The sequence below is a fragment of the Schistocerca serialis genome, chromosome 1 (assembly GCF_023864345.2).
Source record: "Schistocerca serialis cubense isolate TAMUIC-IGC-003099 chromosome 1, iqSchSeri2.2, whole genome shotgun sequence".
Taxonomy (NCBI): Eukaryota; Metazoa; Arthropoda; class Insecta; order Orthoptera; family Acrididae; genus Schistocerca; species Schistocerca serialis.
This window is the reverse complement of record NC_064638.1, coordinates 986,493,934-986,516,384: the sequence shown is the minus strand read 5'-3', so window position 1 is coordinate 986,516,384 and position 22,451 is coordinate 986,493,934. Positions and strand designations below refer to the sequence as shown.

Below are 22,451 nucleotides of genomic sequence, written 5' to 3'. Positions count from 1 at the left end.
CAGATGTTGAAAGTTACCACCATTCATCTCTTGCCACTTTTGTCCCTGGTCAGCAAAGTGCTGAAGCCGCATGGAAGCTGGACTGCTCGAATTGCTGCCATCTTATCCGAAATGTGCTGCTGCAGTTCTTGACGACTATTAGGGTTGTTGCAATACAGCTTAGACTTAAGGTCCCCACACAATGTAAATGCACACTGACACATCGAATGACCTGTGCGGTCAGATAGGGCCACAACCAGACTGACCTTTGCGAACAGCTCTGTCGGACGTGCAGATTTTGTAAATGTGCTCCAAGGTTCGGCCGGCTGTATGGTCAGTTGCTGCATCCAGTTGGAAGTAACTGTAGGTCTTTTCCTCCTCTGTTAATGCTGCCACAAATGGTTTCAAAATGTATCCATTCGTCCAGACCACTTTTATTTACCCCACCCTGTACTTGTTAACAGAACAAGAACAAGACATGTAATATGATGGATATCTATAACTTACGTACTACAGACATGTTTAAAATAATTCGCCTTACTGCTTTAGATCTATATTATACAGAGTGAAGAAAAACTCGCGCAATCGAAATGCCCAGCGCTGTACCTGACATACTAACAATACAAAATTGTCTGTCACAAAATTTCGTCCTGTATATATTTCCGGCAGTAAACGGACGTTAAAGATTATCAATGTCGCCACACTGTAATCACATTTACGGTAACTATCTCTAACAGCACCTTGGACTAGTGCTGTGCAGCCGGTACAGAGGACAACGTTTTGGGTTAGCACATAGGAGGTTGAGGGCTCGAATCGGTGTCGAGGCGTATTTGTTTTTATTTGACAGTTTCATGCACTTTATGAATGTACCTTCATTTCACATTTGCAGTAGCTTATCACCAGCTTATATGAACCTGTGATCTTCCTGTGTTAATCACTAACAACTGTATATTACCTACAGAAATGTATTCCCGAAGGTTCATTACTCTACATTGACTGTGTTTTAGTGTTCGGTTGTTTTCCGTCAGGTAATTCATAAAAATAGTTTCCAACTCGTAGCATTCTTTCTTTGAATAATTGTAACGGAAGGCAAGTAGGCTCTGCAGCACAATCTTATTTGGTTCAAGTTGAGTTTCAAGAGCCGTATCTCACTTCACACCACTTTCCACATTCATGTCACAGTGTTGTGGCTAGAGATACTGACTCTCGATCACGTGGCTCCAGCTTCCAATCCGGGCGATCCTGATTTATCTCCGTTACGGACTGGTTGTGTGTGGTGTCCTCACGATCGGTTCATCCCCGTTTACCCAAAGATCAGCGAAGTGGCGTAAAATAAAACGACTAGCATCGGAAAGGAGACTCCCGCCAAAACGGCCATACTCATATTTCCTTTCCACACCGATAATTAACCAATAAAGTCTTTTAGTATGACTTTGTTGGCTCTCGCACATCCCGTCACCAACCGAGCCAACAAACGCGGTTACTTTTATTCCACACACTGTCGCTCTCACTGTCCTTCAACTGTCTCCTCTGATTTTAATGTTGATTTGTTTTGGCACAGCACTAACAAAACAGACCGTATACCTGAACAGTATAGTATATACTCCTTCACGCTGACACCGCTGGACGGATTTCGGAGAAACAGGGATTGGATTTAGCTTCTACCCTGTATTAACACATGTACTACGTTTGTACGCTGGTAGTACAAGAGGAGCACCGGTGTGTAATATACGATCCAAGAAGTGGTTGTTGTTTAATAAACATTGAAAACTCTAATAAGCAAAAATGGCTAATCCTGCTCTGAGAGATATGGTAGAAGAAGATACGGCAGCGTTAGTATTCTCAAGAGTTCGAGAAGGCAAAAATGCTGTTGATCAGCGAGGTGCACATGCCGCTAGAGCACCAGAAGGCACAGAAAGTGTTGAGGAGGAGCAGGAATTCTCAGAGGTGTTCGTCAAGACACTGGGCTACACCAATCGCTTCCGAAAGTTCAAGAACAAAGACACAACTGCCACAGTACGTAGTCTGCTGGCACAAAAGAAGCTGCACATATTTGAACTGGTTTCGTTGGCGAACTTGCGTCCAGAGAACCCCGAAGAAGCAAAGTCGCTGATTCCGAGCTTGGAAGGGAGATTTGAAGATGAGGAGCTGCGACAGATCCTGGAAGACATACAGAAGCGGAGCCTCCAGAACTGATGATTGTGATCTGTGTACTGGATGTGTTTGATGTCTGGCTGCCGGCAACAAGTCGCAAATATTTGTCGTTGTAGGTGATGATTATTTTAAGCGAAGTTTTCTGAGTTGATTTTATATTCTTCGACTGGGTTTTTTCGAATTTGTTTAATGGTCATGTAAATTATTTTGCCACACAAGTGTGATTTCAGTTAATGCTGTCATTCATTGCATTTAAAAGACTACTCAGCTGAAGTTAGTTCATATAATTACTCCAACCGACTTAACTTATTTTGTTATGGAACAGTGATATAATCAATATGTAAATGAAACAAACAACTGGTAGTTTAAATTTAAGAATAGAACAGTAGAGACATCAGGTTAGTTGATAGTAGAAACCTACAGCTTCCACAGTTTCTCAATTTTTACCTGTATTTAACATATTCGTGTTGGCAGTGTGATGTTGATTGGAATATTGGATGTCCAGAGGAACTTTTATTCCATAAACAAAGGGTGGTGCTGCTGCAGAAAAAAAGAAATTAATTGAAAGGAAGAGAAGGTAGTGTAGGGTTAACGACTTCGGTTACTAATCTGAACGTTCTCGGATTCTAAACCCACCAATGCCAAATTTTGCACTATTTTCATCATTGGCGGTCGAAGACTTCTAGCAAAGGAAGTCACCCTCACTCTGCCAACGGCCTTGTCAAAGAGGGCGAAGAAGCAGACAAAGGTTAAGGACACTCTCTTGGGGTGGGAAACTGCCCTTAAAGGTAGAAGAGTCGGCAATAATCAACAGCAGAAGGCCGCAGAAGGCAATGGAAACCAATGCATTAAAGAGACGTAACGTGTATCCACAAGATATGTGGCCTTTAACTGCAATATTATCATCATGATCTCTCCGTTGTCAAAATATTTCGGAATAGTCTCCCATTCGGTTCTCCGGGAGGGGACTGCCAAGGGGGAGGTGATCATGAGAAAAATATTGAATAAATAACAAAAGGATAACTTTCTACGAGTCGGGGAGAGGAATGTCAGAAGCTTAAACGGGGTAGGGAAGCAAGAAAATTTTGAAAGAGGATTGCAAAGGCTTAGTCTCCATTTAGTAATGGTCAGTGGGGTGAAATGGAAAGAAGAGAATAGTTTCTGGTCAGATGAGTATAGGGTAATACCAACAGCATCAGGAAAAGGTATAACGACAGTAGTATTCTTTATGAATACGAAGGTAGAGTAGAAAATGTGATACTGTGAGTAGTTCAGTGGTAGGGTTGTTCTGATCAGAATCGACAACAAAGCAACACCGACAACGATAATACAGGTATAGATGCCATCGTCACAAACTGAAAACGGAGAGATAGAGAAAGTATAAGGGGATATGAAAAAGATAATACAATGTACGTAAAATGAGATGAAAATCTAATAGTCATGGGAGACTGAATGCAGTTGTAGGGGAAGGAGTAGAAGACACACTTGGAACAAGGTATGAGAGAGGAGGAAGATTAATTTTCTGTAGTAAATTTCTGCTAGTAATAGCGACTACTCTGTTCAAGAACCACAAAAGGAGGAGATGTACTTGGAAAATGGCGGGTGATATCAAACGATTTCAATTAGATTACATCATGGTCAGACAGTGCTTCTGAAGTCAGATAGTAGGTTGTAAGGCTTACCCAGAAGCTGAAATAGACGCAGATCGCAATTTAGTAATGATGAAGAGTAGGCCGAAGTATAAGAGATTAGTCAGGAAGAATCAATATGCAAAGAAGCGGGATACGGAAGTGCTAAAACATGATGAAACATGTTTGGAGCTCTATGTGGCTATAGATAGAGCAGTGAGGAATAGCTCAGTAGGCAGTAAGGTTGAATAGTAATGGACAACCATAAAAAGGGCAGTCAGAGAAGTTGGAAAGAAAACATATGTACAAAGAAGGTAACTGCAAAGAAATAGCAAATGAAATACTTCAGATGATCGACTAAAGGTGGAAGTACAAAAATATTCAGAAACTTTAAGGAATAAAGAAACACAAATCGCTGAGGAATGAAATAAATAGGAAGTGCAGGAAAGATAAGACGAAATGGTTGCATTAAAAATCTGAAGAAATCGAAAAAGAAGTGATTGACGGAAGGACTAACTCAGCATATAGAAATCTGAAAACGACCTTCGGAGAAATTAAAATCAAGAGTTGGATTATTAACAGTGTAATTGTAATTGCACTGTCAATAGAAGAGGAGAGAGCAGATTGGCGGAAAGAGTATACTGAAGGCTTCTATGAGGGGAAAGATTTGTCTGATGAGACAGGTGAAGAAAAAGGAGTGGATTTAGAAGAGATGGGGGAACCAGTGTTAGAATCAGAATTTAACAGAGCTTTGGAGGACTTAAGATCAAATCAAGCCGAGGGGAGACACAACATTCCACCAGAATTTCTAAAATCACTGGGGGAAGTGGTAACCAAATCACTATTCACGTTGGTGTGTAGACTGAATGAGTCTGTCGACATATAATCTGTCTTTCGAAAAATATCATCCACAGAATTCTGAACACTGCAAGGGCTGACAGTTGTGAGAACTATCGCACAATCACCTCAACTACTCGCGCATCCATGTTGCTGACAAGAACAATGGTGCACGATGTTCGAAATTCTGAGAAAAATAGGGACAAGCTGTAGAAAGAGACGAGTAAAATCAAATCTGTACATGAGCCAAGAGGAAATGATAAGAGTGGGCGACCAAGAAAGGAGAGTTCAGATTACGAAGGGTGTAAGACAAGGATGAAGTCTTTTGCCCCTAGTGTTCAATGCGTACTTCAAAGAAGTGATGACGGAAATAAATGTTCAGGAGTGTAATTAAAATTCAGTGTGAATGGATATCATGAAGAAGAATCACATGATCTACTGAGTGGAATGAACTGTCTAATGAGCAGAGAATATGGATTCAGAGCAAATCGAAGAAAGGCGAAATTAGTGAGAATAGCGGGATATTTAGCATTAGGGTTGTTGATCACGAAGGAGATGAATGTGTTCTGCTACCAAGTTCATAAGCAAAAGTAATTGATTTTATTTGTGTCTTTGCAGTCATTTATTTTAACAAGTTGTATTCAGTGAAACAATTTTATGATTGTCATATGTACACTCCTGGAAATGGAAAAAAGAACACATTGACACCGGTGTGTCAGACCCACCATACTTGCTCCGGACACTGCGAGAGGGCTGTACAAGCAATGATCACACGCACGGCACAGCGGACACACCAGGAACCGCGGTGTTGGCCGTCGAATGGCGCTAGCTGCGCAGCATTTGTGCACCGCCGCCGTCAGTGTCAGTCAGTTTGCCGTGGCATACGGAGCTCCATCGCAGTCTTTAACACTGGTAGCATGCCGTGACAGCGTGGACGTGAACCGTATGTGCAGTTGACGGACTTTGAGCGAGGGCGTATAGTGGGCATGCGGGAGGCCGGGTGGACGTACCGCCGAATTGCTCAACACGTGGGGCGTGAGGTCTCCACAGTACATCGATGTTGTCGCCAGTGGTCGGCGGAAGGTGCACGTGCCCGTCGACCTGGGACCGGACCGCAGCGACGCACGGATGCACGCCAAGACCGTAGGATCCTACGCAGTGCCGTAGGGGACCGCACCGCCACTTCCCAGCAAATTAGGGACACTGTTGCTCCTGGGGTATCGGCGAGGACCATTCGCAACCGTCTCCATGAAGCTGGGCTACGGTCCCGCACACCGTTAGGCCGTCTTCCGCTCACGCCCCAACATCGTGCAGCCCGCCTCCAGTGGTGTCGCGACAGGCGTGAATGGAGGGACGAATGGAGACGTGTCGTCTTCAGCGATGAGAGTCGCTTCTGCCTTGGTGCCAATGATGGTCGTACGCGTGTTTGGTGCCGTGCAGGTGAGCGCCACAATCAGGACTGCATACGAAAGAGGCACACAGGGCCAACACCCGGCATCATGGTGTGGGGAGCGATCTCCTACACTGGCCGTACACCACTGGTGATCGTCGAGGGGACATTGAATAGTGCACGGTACATCCAAACCGTCATCGAACCCATTGTTCTACCATTCCTAGACCGGCATGGGAACTTACTGTTCCAACAGGACAATGCACGTCCGCATGTATCCCGTGCCACCCAACGTGCTCTAGAAGGTGTAAGTCAACTACCCTGGCCAGCAAGATCTCCGGATCTGTCCCCCATTGAGCATGTTTGGGACTGGATGAAGCGTCGTCTCACGCGGTCTGCACGTCCAGCACGAACGCTGGTCCAACTGAGGCGCCAGGTGGAAATGGCATGGCAAGCCGTTCCACAGGACTACATCCAGCATCTCTACGATCGTCTCCATGGGAGAATAGCAGCCTGCATTGCTGCGAAAGGTGGATATACACTGTACTAGTGCCGACATTGTGCATGCTCTGTTGCCTGTGTCTATGTGCCTGTGGTTCTGTAAGTGTGATCATGTGATGTATCTGACCCCAGGAATGTGTCAATAAGTTTCCCCTTCCTGGGACAATGAATTCACGGTGTTCTTATTTCAATTTCCAGGAGTGTATTTATGTTCCACATTGTAAGTTACTAATGAAAGATATCTGAGGGAAGGCACTATGTCTTTACATTGTTACAGTCTTTCTTTGTTTACGTCACCGCATTTTAAGGGCTATAAGACGGTTTTTTTTTTGGAAAATTACCTCCAAAATACTCGAAATTAATATAAAATTCTCACCGATCTTAAAAATGGCCATATATTAAATGACACGGGAACTTATCTCTACAGGCAACACTCGATTCCAATGGCAACAGCAGTGCACTGATGCGACGAACATAAGTTGTGGGCATTCACAAGTTTGCTGAAACTGTCCCCTTGCAACCCCGCCATCGTAAATGCAGAACACCTTCTATCCAATGATGCGTCGTTCCAGTTTACGGTGCCAGTGAACTTGAATTGAAAATGATTCGTGTTATCGGTAATAGTAAAATGTTTTTATTAATAGCTGGTTTCCTAATGGAAAAAAATAAATATGATGCGGGTTATAAATCTGAAGTAATAGCACATGCAGAAGATCATGGAAAAAGAGCTTGTGAGCGACATTTCGGCCCTCCACCATGTGAGGTAACTGGCGAGTTGTGGCGCCCTGAAAATATTCTCCGTTAGGAGTTGGCGTGGCCGCCCGGGCCGCTCGGCCAGGCAGGGCCCGGCAGCAAACCCGTGGTGCCGAACGTTTGCCGGACGAGAGTGGTAGCTCCAGCACACGGTCCAGCCACGTGGCAAGGGAATTCCATTTTGACGCTGTGTCGATAATGGAGACATGCTGGGAGTGCCAAAGATGGCGGACTATGTGAAACCAAAATGGCAGACATTTCACAGTTCGTATATAATTAATAGTAGCCAGATGAATCATGATGCCTCAAAAGGAAACATGTACATTATCATTATTTGCACGACGATTCTGATGGCGTAATCAAATTTTCAATATATTTATTCGTTTAAAGTTTAGTATCTGACGATAAATTATACAAGTAACACCCAGCAAAGAATTTCCAAAATCTAAACGGTTAATCTGATTTCAACGATCTACGTGTCTTTAGAAAGCTATTAGTGTAAACCTAAATTGGTATAAATTATAGGCATGTAACCTGAACAGTACATGAGTTATTGGAGGTCAAAGTGGCCGATTACTAGCGATCGCGTCAGGCCGCAAGTACTCCACAGTTACACGAAAAAACGGTAACAGCATGCTTATAAATCTATTTATTCACCTATGTCTTTGTTTATGTCCGACATACAGTATTCATGAAGAGATTGGTTAAAGATTTACTGTGTTTTAGAAAGCACAGAGACGTTAGGCTACTGCCCTATCTTTTCTTGCTTTTCTTTTGATATATATTTATTTAATTTGTTTATGTATTTAATAATGTGTGTTAGAGCGTGTTTATGGTCCAGCCGTAGGAATATTTATTTAATTTCAAGTTATTTAAAAGGAAATCCAGTATTTCGTATGTGTTTCAATATGTTTGTGAGTGAATGTTGGCTTGGAGACATGGAGGGAGCGCTTTAGCCAATCACAGGGCTCATTACTAAGAGAGACGTATGGAGGGTGGGGAGAAGCATCGTTTCCCGAGAGGACATGAGGTAGTTCTCGTCAGTACAGCACAGGACGCGGGAAGTGCTGGACGTGACAGTTGGCGGAAAGACTAGGACAGTGGAGCAGTTTGCGCGTGGTCGCGGAGGACAGAAATATTTCGGAGTGCCGACTTGTGTTCTTGTGTGATTTCCGCGGCTTCTGCAGTGAAGACGTAGTATGCTTTCAGAAGTTAATATCTCGCAACTATATTGTTGTTCATAACTAATTACGTGAAGTAGGAATCTATTGTTTCCATGTTATTAAACTTATATTTTATTTAATTGGTGGACCATAGACACCAATACGTGTTTTGCAGAAATATACCACATTCTCAAAAGTACTTCTACTATCGTAGTCATCATTTAAAGTCATTAAGATAGTACCTGCAGATTTTATTTAATTGCAATCTTTCATTTATACATTTACAGGGTGTTCCAAAAGGTACGGCCAAACTTTCAGGAAACATTCCTCACACACAAAGAAAGAAAATATGTCATGTGGACATGTGTCCGGAAACGCTTACTTTCCATGTTAGAGCTTATTTTATTACTTCTCTTCAAATCACATTAATCATGGAATGGAAAGACACAGCAACAGAACGTACCAGCGTGACTTCAAACACTTTGTTACAGGAAATGTTCAAAATGACCTACGTTAGCGAGGATACATGCATCCACCCTCCGTCGCATGGAATCCCTGATGCGTTGATGCAGCCTCGTACCGGGGTTGCGTAGACAAGAGCTTTCAAATGCTCTCATAAATGAAAGTCAAGAGGGTTGAGGTCATCAGAGCGTGGAGGCCATGAAATTGGTCCGCCTCTACCAATCCATCGGTCACCGAATCTGTTGTTGAGAAGCGTACGAACACTTCGATTGAAATGTGCAGGAGCTCCATCGTGCATGAACCACATGTTGTGTCGTACTTGTAAAGGCACATGTTCTAGCAGCACAGGTAGAGTATCCCGTACGAAATCATGGCGGTGAATTGAGGAAGTACAGTACATACTGACGAAAGTAAAATGAGCTCTAACATGGGAGTTAAGCGTTTCCGGACACATATCCACATGACATCTTTTCTTTATTTGTGTGTGAGGAATGTTTCCTGAAAGTTTGGCCATACCTTTTTGTAACACCCTGTATATGTTACATTCATAATTTGCATTTGCCGAGTGATAGAAACCTTCGACCATCCGATTCATGTCTGTATTCTTATTGTATACCGTAGACTTAGCAGTATTTGGCCTGTAATGCGGCAACTACCTCTCCCAGCCTCTAGACAACGAAAAACCGCCAAAACTTTTAATATTCCAGTTCTGAGTCAGAGGAAACGTAGTTGAGGGCCACCATCGTACCATATCATCATTTTAATGTTTATGAAAGCACGCAATCAACAGAAAGAAAACATTCGCGATTGGCGGGCTGGTAAAGGAGACAGACTAAATATGCAAATAGAGGACTGAATGCGAAAATCTCAAAATTAGAAGAAAACATACTGAAATGGATTCACCGTGAAAATGGCATTAGAACTAATACAAAAAAAATTGAATTATACGCTTGTAAGCTAGCGCTCAGTGGAACTTAACAAGCTTTAAGGGTGGAGTTGGTTGGAGCTACAGGCTCATGAAGCATCGTGGGCTTAGCACGGGAAGCGAAACCAAAATACCTCAGAAAATTTCACAAGAGAGCGAAGATCAAGTATTATCTTTCCGTCGCTTTATTATTCAACATCTAAAGAAAACTAGTCCAGTACTGAGCCAAACAGCGAATGTGGACAGAACTCCTCTTACATTTGATGTGACGAGTAACAGAAGTATTGCCATGAAAGATGCTAAAACTATAAAAACGAGCGGACGTGAAAAAATGCACTACCATGTTGTCATTTCATGTTGTGCTGACGGTACTAAACTTAATACAATGGTCATTTTCAAGCGCAAAAAATGCTAAAACCTCCTGGAATACCGACAGCTGTTGTTGTTCACATAGATGGCCAGTTTTGGATGGACGAGGCTGATTTGAAATTATGCATTAACAGAGAATTAAAGCTGCTTTATCTTGTGCTAGATCAGCTTAGTAGTCACTTGAAAAATTCTGTGAATGAGAAATTGAGACAGGGAATACAGAGCTTGCTGGTATTCCGAGAGGACTTACTTCACAACTACAACCTCTTGATGACTCGGTAAATAAACCATTTACAGTGTCTGTGAGAGAGGAATGAAAAAAATGATTGATGGAAGAAACCCAACATGAATTCACGCCGAAGGGAGCTTTAAAGGACCTGCAATCAAACAAGTGTGCCAGTGGATAAAACAATCGTGGTCTAGAGTGAGAAAAGACGTTATTGTTACATCTACATCTATATCTACATACATACCCAGCAATCCACCACACCATATGGTGCGTGGCGGAGGGTACCTCGTACCACAACTAGCATCTTCTCTCCCTGTTCCACTCCCAAACAGAACTAGGGAAAAATGACTGCCTGTATGCTTCTGTACTAGTCCTAATCTCTCTTATCTCATCTTTGTGGTCTTTCCGCGAAATATAAATTGGCGGCAGTAAAATTGTACTGCAGTCAGCCTCAAATGCTGGTTCTCCAAATTTCCTCAGTAACGATTCACGAAGAGAACGCCTCCTTTCCTCCAGAGACTCCCATCCGAGTTCCTGAAGCATTTCCGTAACACTCGGGTGATGATCAAACATACCAGTAGCAAATCTAGCAGCCCGCCTCTGAATTGCTTCTATGTCCTCCCTCAACCAGACCTGATAGGGATCCCAAACGCTCTATCAGTACTCCAGTGCGGCATAAGCAACGCTCTCGATGACAGTGAAGACCGTCTTATATATGAAGAGGAGAAGAACGACAAAAAGAAGAGGAAGAAGAATGTTCAGCTGACAATTTTCAGGAGTTTTGAAAGCCACTTCGGTCTTATAAACTAAGATTTTTTTAGTGTGGCTTTTCAATATAATATTAAAAATGATAAAAATGTTACTTTTTAAAAACGAAATACTTCAACATTAAGGTGTGTTGCGAAGTCCGTAAGGAACGATAGTGGTTCGTGTTCTGTGAGATAAACTAAGCCGGCCGGAGTGGCCCAACGGTTCTAGGCGTACAGTCTGGAAACGCGCGACAGCTACGGTCGCAGGTTCGAATCCTGCCTCGGGCAGGATGTCCTTAGGTTAGTTAGGTTTAAGTAGTTCTAAGTTCTAGGGGACTGATGACCTCAGAAATTAAGTCCCTTAGTGCTCAGAGCTATTTGAACCATTTTTTGTGTCTACTTGTCGTGTTTGTCTATGGTTACTATACCTTCCCCTCCCTCCGCCACCATAAAGGTGAGGAATGGTATACTGCGGTAGAATGCCCTGAACATGTTGCGGCCGTTGTTGGAATACGGCAAAAGTTAAAAATGTATATTTATGACGATCCTCAGGGTTTTGTACACAGGGTCTGATTATAGGTAACGTTATCACCGTATAAAATCTAAAATCTTAGTGCCATATTACTCTAACAAGTGTGTGTTATATGTATTTGTAGAAAAATGAAATTACAACGAACAACTGACTGCAACCTGCAAACAAATGTGTAACACAATATCATCGTTCCCCCTGGTTACACCTAAATATCGAAGTGTAAACTCTCGAAACAGGTCGTGAGATGAAATAAAGGAGTAACTAAGGAAGATGGTTGTTTTATTTGAATTTTTATGGATCACGGTGATGGAAGAAAAAACGTTAAATATTTAACAAAAGGTAACTCTATCACAAGCTGAAGATTCTCACTCCTGTTACAGTAGATCAACAAGCTGTCGAACATTCACGCGAGAAGACTGAGCTTGTGTGTTTGCGTACAGTTTACAGAGTGCAGTGGTGGCTTTGAAAGTCTCTCTCTCTGAGGATGCCAGATACACGCCGGGGGCCACAACCGCAACTAGTCAGATTAATCAACCAGGCGGGGGAATGTGACGGCCGCGGCGGCAGCGGCGCGCACGGGGCTGGTGGGCACAGTGGGCAGTGTGGAGGGCAGCAGATAGCGGCAGCCCGCAGGTGGATCGCCGAATGCAGCTCGCTGCACACGCAAATTGCACTGTCAGGCGCTCGCGCCATGGGCAGCCGCCGCTGTCCGCGGAACGAGATTGCGCGCCCTAATAAACGCCTCCGGCGATTATTTCGTTTTCATTACGGCAGTTACAGCGGCAGAATGCTACGTCGACTCTATGACCACCTACCTAAGCCTCGCCTAAAAATATTCACAGCGCAAAAAACACGGGCAGCTGGGAAATAGCGCTGTGGTTACCTCACACCCTGACTTTGTGGTCGCAATCCCAGTAGATTCCTCAACGTTTGCATTCATATTACGGAATATTTTGAAACTGTCACATGAAAAATATTAAGAAGGAAGCCTATCCCACTCACATAAAGAGAAGACTGAGTAACGAAAAGTTTAGGCTATCGGAGACACATCTCGAAAAAATCGTGACAGCTAATGCTATAATCATAGAAAAACGTCCTCTAGTTTACTGTATTTAATATTTTGATTTACGTTTTCGGTCTGGTGAACGGATCCTTTGAAAAAATTGTGGAAGTTTAATATATTATTGACTATGTATGTTCAAATGATTCTGAGCACTATGGGACTTAACATCTATGGTCATCTGTCCCCTAGAACTACTTAAACCTAACTAACCTAAGGACATCACACAACACCCAGTCATCACGAGGCAGAGAAAATCCCTAACCCCACCGGGAATAGAACCCGGGAACCCGGGCGCGGGAAGCGAGAACGCTACCGCACGACCACGAGCTGCGGACTACTATGTATGTCATCCTTTCTACTCACGCCTATTTGTGTAAATGTCTTATGATTTTGTTCACATGTCACGCTATTCGTTATATTTTTCTGTAAGAATCATGTACTTTTATTTTACGATCTCCTTTCCCTTATGCATGTATCTTTATACTGTTCATCTTAGCATGTGATATGACACAGAATCTATTGTCGTTGCTGTTTGTATACACTGCGCTTGCTTGTTTCCAGGAAGTTACCTGCCAGTTTCCTGTCACCCTTTATGAGAAACTGACGAGACGCTTTAATTTGTATGTTAGTTATTGTGTGATCCATGGCATGTTACCGAGCGAGGTGGCGCAGTGGTTAGACACTGGACTCGCATTCGGGAGGACGACGGTTCAATCCCGCGTCCGGCCATCCTGATTTAGGTTTTCCGTGATTTCCCTAAATCACTCCAGGCAAATGCCGGGATGGTTCCTCTGAAAGGGCACGGCCGACTTACTTCCCCATCCTTCCCTAATCCGAAGAGACCGATGACCACGCTGTCTGGTCTTCTTCCCCAAACCAACCAACCAACCATGGCATGTTGAGTATTACTAGTAATGTAGATGCGTCTTTTACCCTTAGGTTTCAAGCCACGCAGAACTCATGCTTACTATATGCAGGTTTTGATGTGATACAAATAATCTAAATGTGTTGTATAATAGCTTTTATTTCACTCTTCCATGTCGGCATTATCACGCTAGACGTTCCCATTGGGTGGCGTGTACCACCAGTGGCTGACGCTAGACTTTCCCATCGGGTGGCGTTAGGGATGGCGGTTACCGCTCAAATAACAGGTTTCCTGTAATACTGAATTTCCGTCCCCAGTTTAACCTGACTGTTAACAGAGCGCAAAATAACTTGGTTCTGAAATAATACATTTTAGGTTCCTTTTTGCTATTGCTTCCAGTAACAAATGTATACTTCACATAAAGAGTAAAAGTTTCTAAAGAATCTGAACAAGAGTGATATGTCGATCGATACGGGGTTGAGGTTGTGGCCTCCAGCAAAGATGGTGAAGCTGAAGGTAATAGGCGCAGCAACGGCGACAGCGAAAGATCGCAAGTTGATGATATTCGAAAGATCGCATGTTAATGATATTCCGGCATCGTCACCTTTAGATTGCATCAATTTTTCACGCTGAAGCTACCACAGAATTGAGGGTTCAGTTGTTTTCCCAAGTTTGTAACTCGTCAATGTAATTATTGGTACGTCAATCAAATGTAACTTCTCTTCAAGCCAACCTTATGGAGGATCACTCCTTACATGATCTTAAATGTTTTTTTTCAACCCCCTCCTGTTTCAAGACTTTTAAAGCAAACAGAGCATTTTACTTCATTGCTACCTCATATGTTGAAAGACTTCCAAACTAGAGACGCAATCATTCTGCAATACAACGCACGTACAACGATGACGGCGAGAAACGACCTTATAGATGAAGTGCAAGCCAGCCTTGCCCACTGCATGTACACGCGTACCGTCTAAAAGACCCCGCCACACGTTAACAGGTACGTTATTATCTTAGCTATGCTGTATCGATTCTTATGATACTTGTCTAAAATAGTTCAAATGGCTCTGAGCACTATGGGACTTAACATCTGAGATCATCAGTCCCCTAGAACTTAGAACTTCTTAAACCTGACTAACCTAATGACATCACACCCATGCCCGAGGCAAGATTCGAACCTGCGACCGTAGCGGTCGCGCGGTTCCAGACTGAAGTGCCTATAACCGCTCAGCCTCGGCGGACGGTAAATGAATGCTCAGAATAGGATCTGACAGTTATTGAAACTGTTATTAAAACAACACTGATGGCTTTTTCCACTTTCTATCGTAACCGAATACTGCAAAGAAACGGAAATTTTGCAAATCAACGTTACTCGTTCTTAAAAGTAGTTTGATTTAAAAACCAAAATTATAGCACTGTTCCTATGACAAATTGATATGACAGTTTTTTATCCGGTTCATAGTGAAAAAATAAAGAAAAGACCTCGTTATTGATGACATCAATCAAATAGCCAATAACACCGGTTACACGAAATTGAAATACGAGTATCGGTTTTTAACTGGTCGATTTTTCCTATTCCTGGAGCGGCGTGTGTCGGAGAGGGCTCACTATCGCTTCTACCAATTATGCTACCAGCAATACAGTAACGTATTATGTATTATCTAATAAACCAGGTGCAGTGAACGGCTCTGAATACAATTTTGTGTAAGCTTTCAACGAGAGAGCTTTCTGAATAAACGAAGTATCACATAATTTGTGATTAATTTAGTGTACATTTATTTTATGTAATCTCTCGTCATTCCAAAAATAAAAGGTCAATATATTAAAGTAGCAACCCAGAGCGTTTGAATACGACCACCGCCCACGGTGAGAAACAGGGAAAGCAGCGCTGACAGGTGAAGGAAAGCATGAAAACGTGCGCCGTCCTACAGTGAAAAACACAAATCTCAGCTCTGGTTTGAATGTGTTAATGCTTGCACTACTCATGCGGTCTGCTGTCCCTGATGTACACCTTATATCTTACGAGTAGGATACTAATTTTAACTTCCCATTTTGAGCTACATATATTTTTCGCAGTTTCTTATTTGTTGTAATATTATTTTACTCTTGTAACTTCCGATTCTCATGCTAACAATCGAAGATGCGAAACGTATATGAGTTCCATACTAAATAATGTCACAATCGCCTGCTTTTATTGTTCTGTTATCTCCCAATAGCTTTTTTAAACTTTTCTGTAGGCTTTTCTGTAGGCCCCCATCTAGAGGGGAGGGGGATGGAGGGGCAATCGAAATCCAATAAATGAGAAAAAAATTGTCACTACAGTTTGACATCCATATGTGAGAATTCTTTCACGTGACGTTCATTTGCTGATTTTTTTGATCTGTGTGTGTGTTTGTGTGATCGTGCGAGGTAAACCGAGTACCGTGATTTTAAGGGCACAAAAGTAAAACAGCCTGTGATAGCTTGCGATCCATGCATTGTCTACGACACGTTCCATGTCTTATACAGAGCTTTGTTGCACAATAATTACTTGTTAAATACGTCATGTAGTTATCCTTCGTTGAGGCCCTCAGCCTTAAAACAAGGATACGGCATATGCCATGATATATCCTTCCTGTGTAATAAGGGTGAAAATTCTAGTCCTTTATGTTTAATTAAACATATAGTTTCTAAAATTTAAAAATTTCCTGGCGAATCAACTGTTCAGAGAGATTTCGGGCTTGCATCCGGTCGTCGTAAACTTCATATTTCGACTGGACAACTACCAGCCATCTGCAGGTGAGCCGAACAAGGAATGACGAACATGTTTTTTTTTCATTTATTGTTATTTTTATACCTGTACAGGTAGGCCGGCAGCGGCAAAACAACGCTGCCCTTCCGCCACAGACATTACAATGAGTACAGAAAGAAGCATACAGAAACAAAACAAAACCGTGGATAAAAAACAGTAGACAAAGTTAAAAAACACTGAACCGTTCACAATCGCAATGAAAATACAAAACGTTCAGCACTAGCACACGAGCACAGACAACAGAAATGACACATGTGAACGGCGGAGCACAAACGACGAAACAGTGAATCACTATCACGAGGGCACACATAAACACTGATGGTGACCTCTGGCGCGCTGACGAACACGTTCTTCACTCCGTCTTATTAAGTGCGCTGGTGGTACCGCCGCGCGTGCGTTGCAGTCGCTGGGACAGAAGGACCACACCGCCCAGCGGCAACGCCCTCGCTGGTCGAACTGCAGTACTCAGCTGCCGTCGGTATTGTCGCCGGCCTCAGCTATCGAATTCTTCTGGCGTCTTCGTCTCGAGCAAATTTCGGAGATGACGGGAATCCACGCGTTATTCAGCTGGTAACCACTGTCACGGGTAATTAAATTTTCCGCAATGCGTATTCCAACGGATTCTTTGACAGTGGAGTCCCAAAAGGTTGTTGCTGTGGCCAAAATCGAAGTTTTGTCATACTCCATTGAATGTCCGTTGGAAATACAATGTTCCGCAACTACAGATTTACTGGGTTGAAGTGGGCGAGTGCAACGTTGATGTTCCGTACAACGCTCTTCCACTTTACGCGTTGCCTGTCCTATACAGGCCATACCACATTGACACGGTATTTTATAAATTCCAGTCTTCCGCAGTAGCAAATCATCCTTCACCGATCCCTGCAGATCCGAAATCTTAGAAGGTGGACGAAAAACCACATCAACATGAAATTTCTTAAGAATCCTCACTATTTTGAAGGAGATATTTCCAATGAAGGGAAGAAAAGCCAGAGACTTTTGTTGGCGCGTTCTCCTCGTTATCTACTTCCCGATTCCAGGCTTTAGCTGAGAAAGCCCTGCAAATTTGCCGGGTCGTGTATCCATCGCCTCTGAACACCGTCCTTAAATGTGCAAGTTCTTTAGGCAAATACACCGCATCTGACACCGTATGTGCCCTGTGCACAAGAGTTTTAACCACACCCATGTTTTGGGATCAAGAATGCCAATACAAATCAGTTTGAATGGGCTTACGATAAACAGAATGTCCCATCGAGCCGTCACTTTTTCATTTAACCAAAACATCCAGGAATGGAAGGCAACCATCTTTTTCTAGTTCCATAGTAAATGGAATTAATGGAGTTAAGATGAGGATAAAACTCCATTAACTTTTATTCTCCGTGGAGCCACACTATGAAAGTATCATCGACGTACCTCCCAAAAATAGTTGGTTTAGAAACCGCTGATTCAAGTGCTCTTTCCTCAAAATCCTCAATTAGAAGTTATCCACTAGTGGATAAAGAGGGCTGGCCATGGCGACACAGTCAGACTGTTCAAAATATTCCTGCTTAAACATAAAATAAGTTGAGGAAAGAACTTGTCGAAACAAAGCAATGATGTATGAGTCGAACTGTTGACCAATTAGCGTCAAGGAAACCGCAAGAGGTACTTTTGTGAAAAGGGAAACTACATCAAAACTCACTAGAAGAGCCGAACTACTTAAGTGGAGCGTCCCCCAGTCTGTTGATGAAATCAGTAGAGTTCCGTAAATGGCGCGAACATTTGCCGACCAATGGTCTCAGCAAAGAAGCTGGATGTTTGGCTAAATCATATGTGGGTCCGCCAATATTACTCACTATGGGCCGTAAAGGAAGACCTTCTTTATGCACATTAGGAAGACCATACTGTCTCGGTGGTATGCTGCCATGTGGTCTTAACCGCTTTATGCTCTCTGGAGCTAACGAGGAAGAGTTCAAAAGTGCACAAGTCTTCCGTTGCACACGTGCTGCTGGGTCTTAAACAATCTTCCTGTACACAGTGTCACTAAGTAGACTAAACATCTTCTCCAAATACAACCTACGAGGTAGTAAAATGGTAGAATTATCTCTATCAGCCTTTAGCACTACTATTTCTGGATCTTCTCGAAGGTTCCGTAGTGCAGCCCTTTCTTCAGTGGTTATATTTCTGCGTTGGGGATGAGCTTACAGGAGAACCCGACCAGTTTCCCTTTTTATTTATTTAGCAGCGTCTATAGGAAGGCGACGTACAGCTTGTTCAATACCACTTACGAAAGTTACAAGAGGTACTACACTAGGTGTAGGTGCTGAATTAGGACCTTTGCCCAAAACTGACAGCGTCGAATCGTCTAAAATCTTCTCCATGAAATTGAAAACGGAACTTCGTGCAGTTATTTCCTGTGGCATCCGCTATTGTGGCATCAAGCGATCAAATTTCGACATCTGCCGGGAACTAGCAGCCTTTTATATCCATTCGAACTTGGCTGCAGTCACTCCATTCACCCAGTTCCATGATATAGGAGAAATAAGTGCTGCAATCTTCAAGTGTAGGTGGAACAGTTCTTCTGAGATGGACTCCAACATTCGTCTTGTATAACAAATTCTCCCCTTCACAATAGCATGGCTCGCCTTCTCCATTATTTCGTAGGGAATATCTCCGTCAAAACAGCGAGGATTCTTCAGAAATTTCATGTGGAAGTCGTGTTTCGTCCACCTTCTAAGATTTCGAATCTGGTGGGATCGGTGAAGGATGAATTGTTACTGTGGAAGGAGGGGATTTACAAAATACTGTGTCAATATGGTATGGCTATATAGGACAAACAATGCGTACAATGGAAGAACGCTGTACAGAACATCAGCGTTGAACTCTCCTACTTCAATCAAGTCTGCAGTTGCGGAACATTCTATTTTCAACGAACATTCAATCGAGTATGGCAAAACTACGATTTTGGCCACAGAAACAACCTTTTGGTATTCCATCATCAAAGAATCTGTCCAAATACGCATTGCGCAAAATCTAATGACCCGTGACAGTGGTTACCAGCTGAATAACGCGTGGATTCCCGTCATCTCCGAAATTTGCTCGAGACGAAGACGCCAGAAGGCTTCGATAGCTGCTGCTAGCGACAATACCGACGGCAGCTGAGTACTGCAGTTCGACCAGCGAGGGCGCTGTCGCTGGGCGGTGTGGTCCTTCTGTCTCCGCGACTGCAACGCATGCGCGGCGGTACCACCAGCGCACTATATAAGACAGAGCGGAGAACGTGTTCGTCAGTCCTTGTTCGGCTCACCTGAAGATGACAGTTGTCCAGCCGAAATATCGTGTAATGAAGTTCACGACGACCGGCTGCAAGCCGGTAATCTCTTTGGACATATAATTTCTAAATTATCAGAAAGACAAGAAAAGAATGTGAGATGACTTTCTATTTCATTTACTTCCTATTTTTTACACCTAACTCGGAATTTTAAGAGTAACAGTTTTCATTTCGCTATTAATTTTGTCCAAGATTCTCTATTAAAACGGTCTCTGTTTCATTTCATACTACTTGACGGTCTGATGTCATTTCTTTTTCTAATAGGGTGTGGTGTGTTGTATATTAAAGCGTTTGTTGCCTTCCAATGTATGAATAGATACGAAGAGTTTGTATGTAAAATGTGGTTTTTCATGTCAGAATTAATGATGACATGTAAGTAATATTACTTTTTCGTGTTACTGTTATGTAGCAATTAACCGAACGATATAAGTTCCTACTTCTTCTGTAGTTGCTTTTGCTTTACATTCGTTGACAAAGTTAGTACCGAAATCGTTATTAAAAATAAAAAAGTATTAACACAACTGCATGTAATACAGTTTACGTAATACATTAATGCTGAAGGAAGTCGCCTGCAAATAACGTTAGATCATTTTCTGTCTAAATGAAGTGCTGCGAAGCACAGTTTGAGTGTGAATGCAACAGCGAATCACAGAGTTTACTGTTGTTTTAAGTACAATGAAGTAGCTTCGAGGAAGCAGAATATTTTAGCACACTGTAGGGCGGAAAAAAGTGTTCTAAAGATATATTCACGAGAAGGCTGACGTAGCTTGAAGTTTTTGGGCAACAGTGAATAAAGTGAAGGAAAATTTATGAATAAAGTAAACGTGTTCAGAGAACGGATATCTGTGTTAAAGTAAGATGATTATGTTGCCTACTGGAAGAAATAAAGATAAAGAGAAGGCGAACTGGTAATACAGCATATTTACCATGATGTACATATTGGGAACAAATAAATAAATGATGAAAGTGATGAAATTGGATATTTGCTGTAAGGTCTTATGGGACCAAACCGCTGAGGCCATCGGTCCCTAAGCTTACACACTACTTAATCTAACTTTGGCTATGGACAACGCACACATCCATGCCCGACGGACGACTCGAATCTCCGACGCGCGAAGCCTCACGGACCATGACAAGGCACCTATTGACCGTGCGGCTACCCCGCGCGGCTAAAGTGATAAAACCTGCTAAAAGGAGAATGGTGAGATGTGTAACTTAAGAAAAAGGAAAAATAAGTGACTGAAACCTTCCAACTACGAAGGACGTATTTTTTATTTAGGAAGTAATATCACACATGTTCATAAAAGCCATGAAACATTAGATGTAGAGTGGGACCAGGCCCAGGTGAGGCCTCTAATATTATCAAATACTGACCCAGAACTGGTGAAAACAATACTGAAATTGTCGAAGAAGTGACTAGAAACATTTTAAATGTAATGCAACAGAACTATACTAAAATGAATCAAAAAGTTAGCCGAGCGGTTCTAGGCACTTCAGTCCGGAACTGCGCTACTGCTATGGTCGCTGGTTCGAGTCCTGTCTCGGGCCTGGATGTGTGCGATGTCCTTACGTTAGTTAGGTTTAAATAGTTCTAAGTTCTAGGGGACTGATGACCTCAGATGTTAAGTCCTCTAGTGCTCAGAGCCATTCAGAAAGTTATGTGGGAATGACTTGGTATTCCAAACAATATTTCAGGCACTCAGTTTACGAGAAACCTTTACCACAAGAAGATATAGGTTAGAAGGATGTCTGCTACAGCTTCTAGGCATAATTAAGCTGAAGTAGGAAGAAGAAGGGGAAAGGTGAAACTGCAGAAATTTAAAATCAACTACAGGTAGATGATGAAACATAACAAAAATGTTACTTGTTTCAAAAAACAACAGGAAAATAGAAGGAGAGGAAACTGGAAGATTTTGTGTGCACAATAGCAACAAGTTATTAATGGGGTTTAATTAATACGTAATGTCAGAAACTGTGAGACACCGGGAAACAAGAAGAAGGAAATAAATGATAAGTTCCAATCAAAATGTTAGTAAAGTGTTGAATCATATATTAAGGTAAGGAGAAGTAGATGACTTCGAAATACAGTGCCGAAAAGAATTGTTACCATTGGAATGACGACGTTGATTTTGATCCGATGATGGCTTATGTCACCTGGGTGATAGTAGATGTAATGATAATGGTTTCAGTCTCGTCCGCCAACACTTAGCGTAGTGACATAGCTAGCAGAGCGGCATCTGTGTCTACCCCTTATTAGGGAGTACTCACTGCCAGAAGGTTCAGTGTGGTGCAAACATCTGGAGCAAGCACACAACTATGCCGCGGAGACGCACTCCTGCTTCCTACAGCCAACAGGGCGAATTTGAAAGAGGTCAGATTGTGGGGGGCTGATCGTCTCGGAGAACTGCCGCCCAAGTTGGACTTAGGGGGTCAGTTGTGCAACGATGCGGTATCGGTGGTCACGTGAACATTCTCACTACCGTAGATGAGGTTCCGGAAGTCCACTCAGCACAGATGCCCACCAGGATCGTCGTGGTGTAAGGGCAGCTGTGGCAGATCGTACAGCTATCATAACACAAATAAAAGAGCTCTTGAACCCAGAACTGTCAACACTGACTGTTGGGAACTGTTTATCAGCAGGAGGAATACAGGTATGTTCACTTCTTGTCCGTCTTCCGCTCACGCCACAGCATCGATGTGCATGGGGCGGCTGGTGCAGTCAGAGGATCATTTGTGATACGGAATGGGGTGCTGTGG

The 22,451-nt window shown here is 42.8% G+C and overlaps 1 pseudogene; it reads left to right on the top strand.

The window, feature by feature from the left end:
• The first annotated feature begins 1,764 nt into the window (after nt 1-1,764).
• LOC126453749 (DNA-directed RNA polymerase II subunit Rpb4-like) lies at nt 1,765-2,175 on the top strand (annotated as a pseudogene).
• Nucleotides 2,176-22,451: the final 20,276 nt, after the last annotated feature.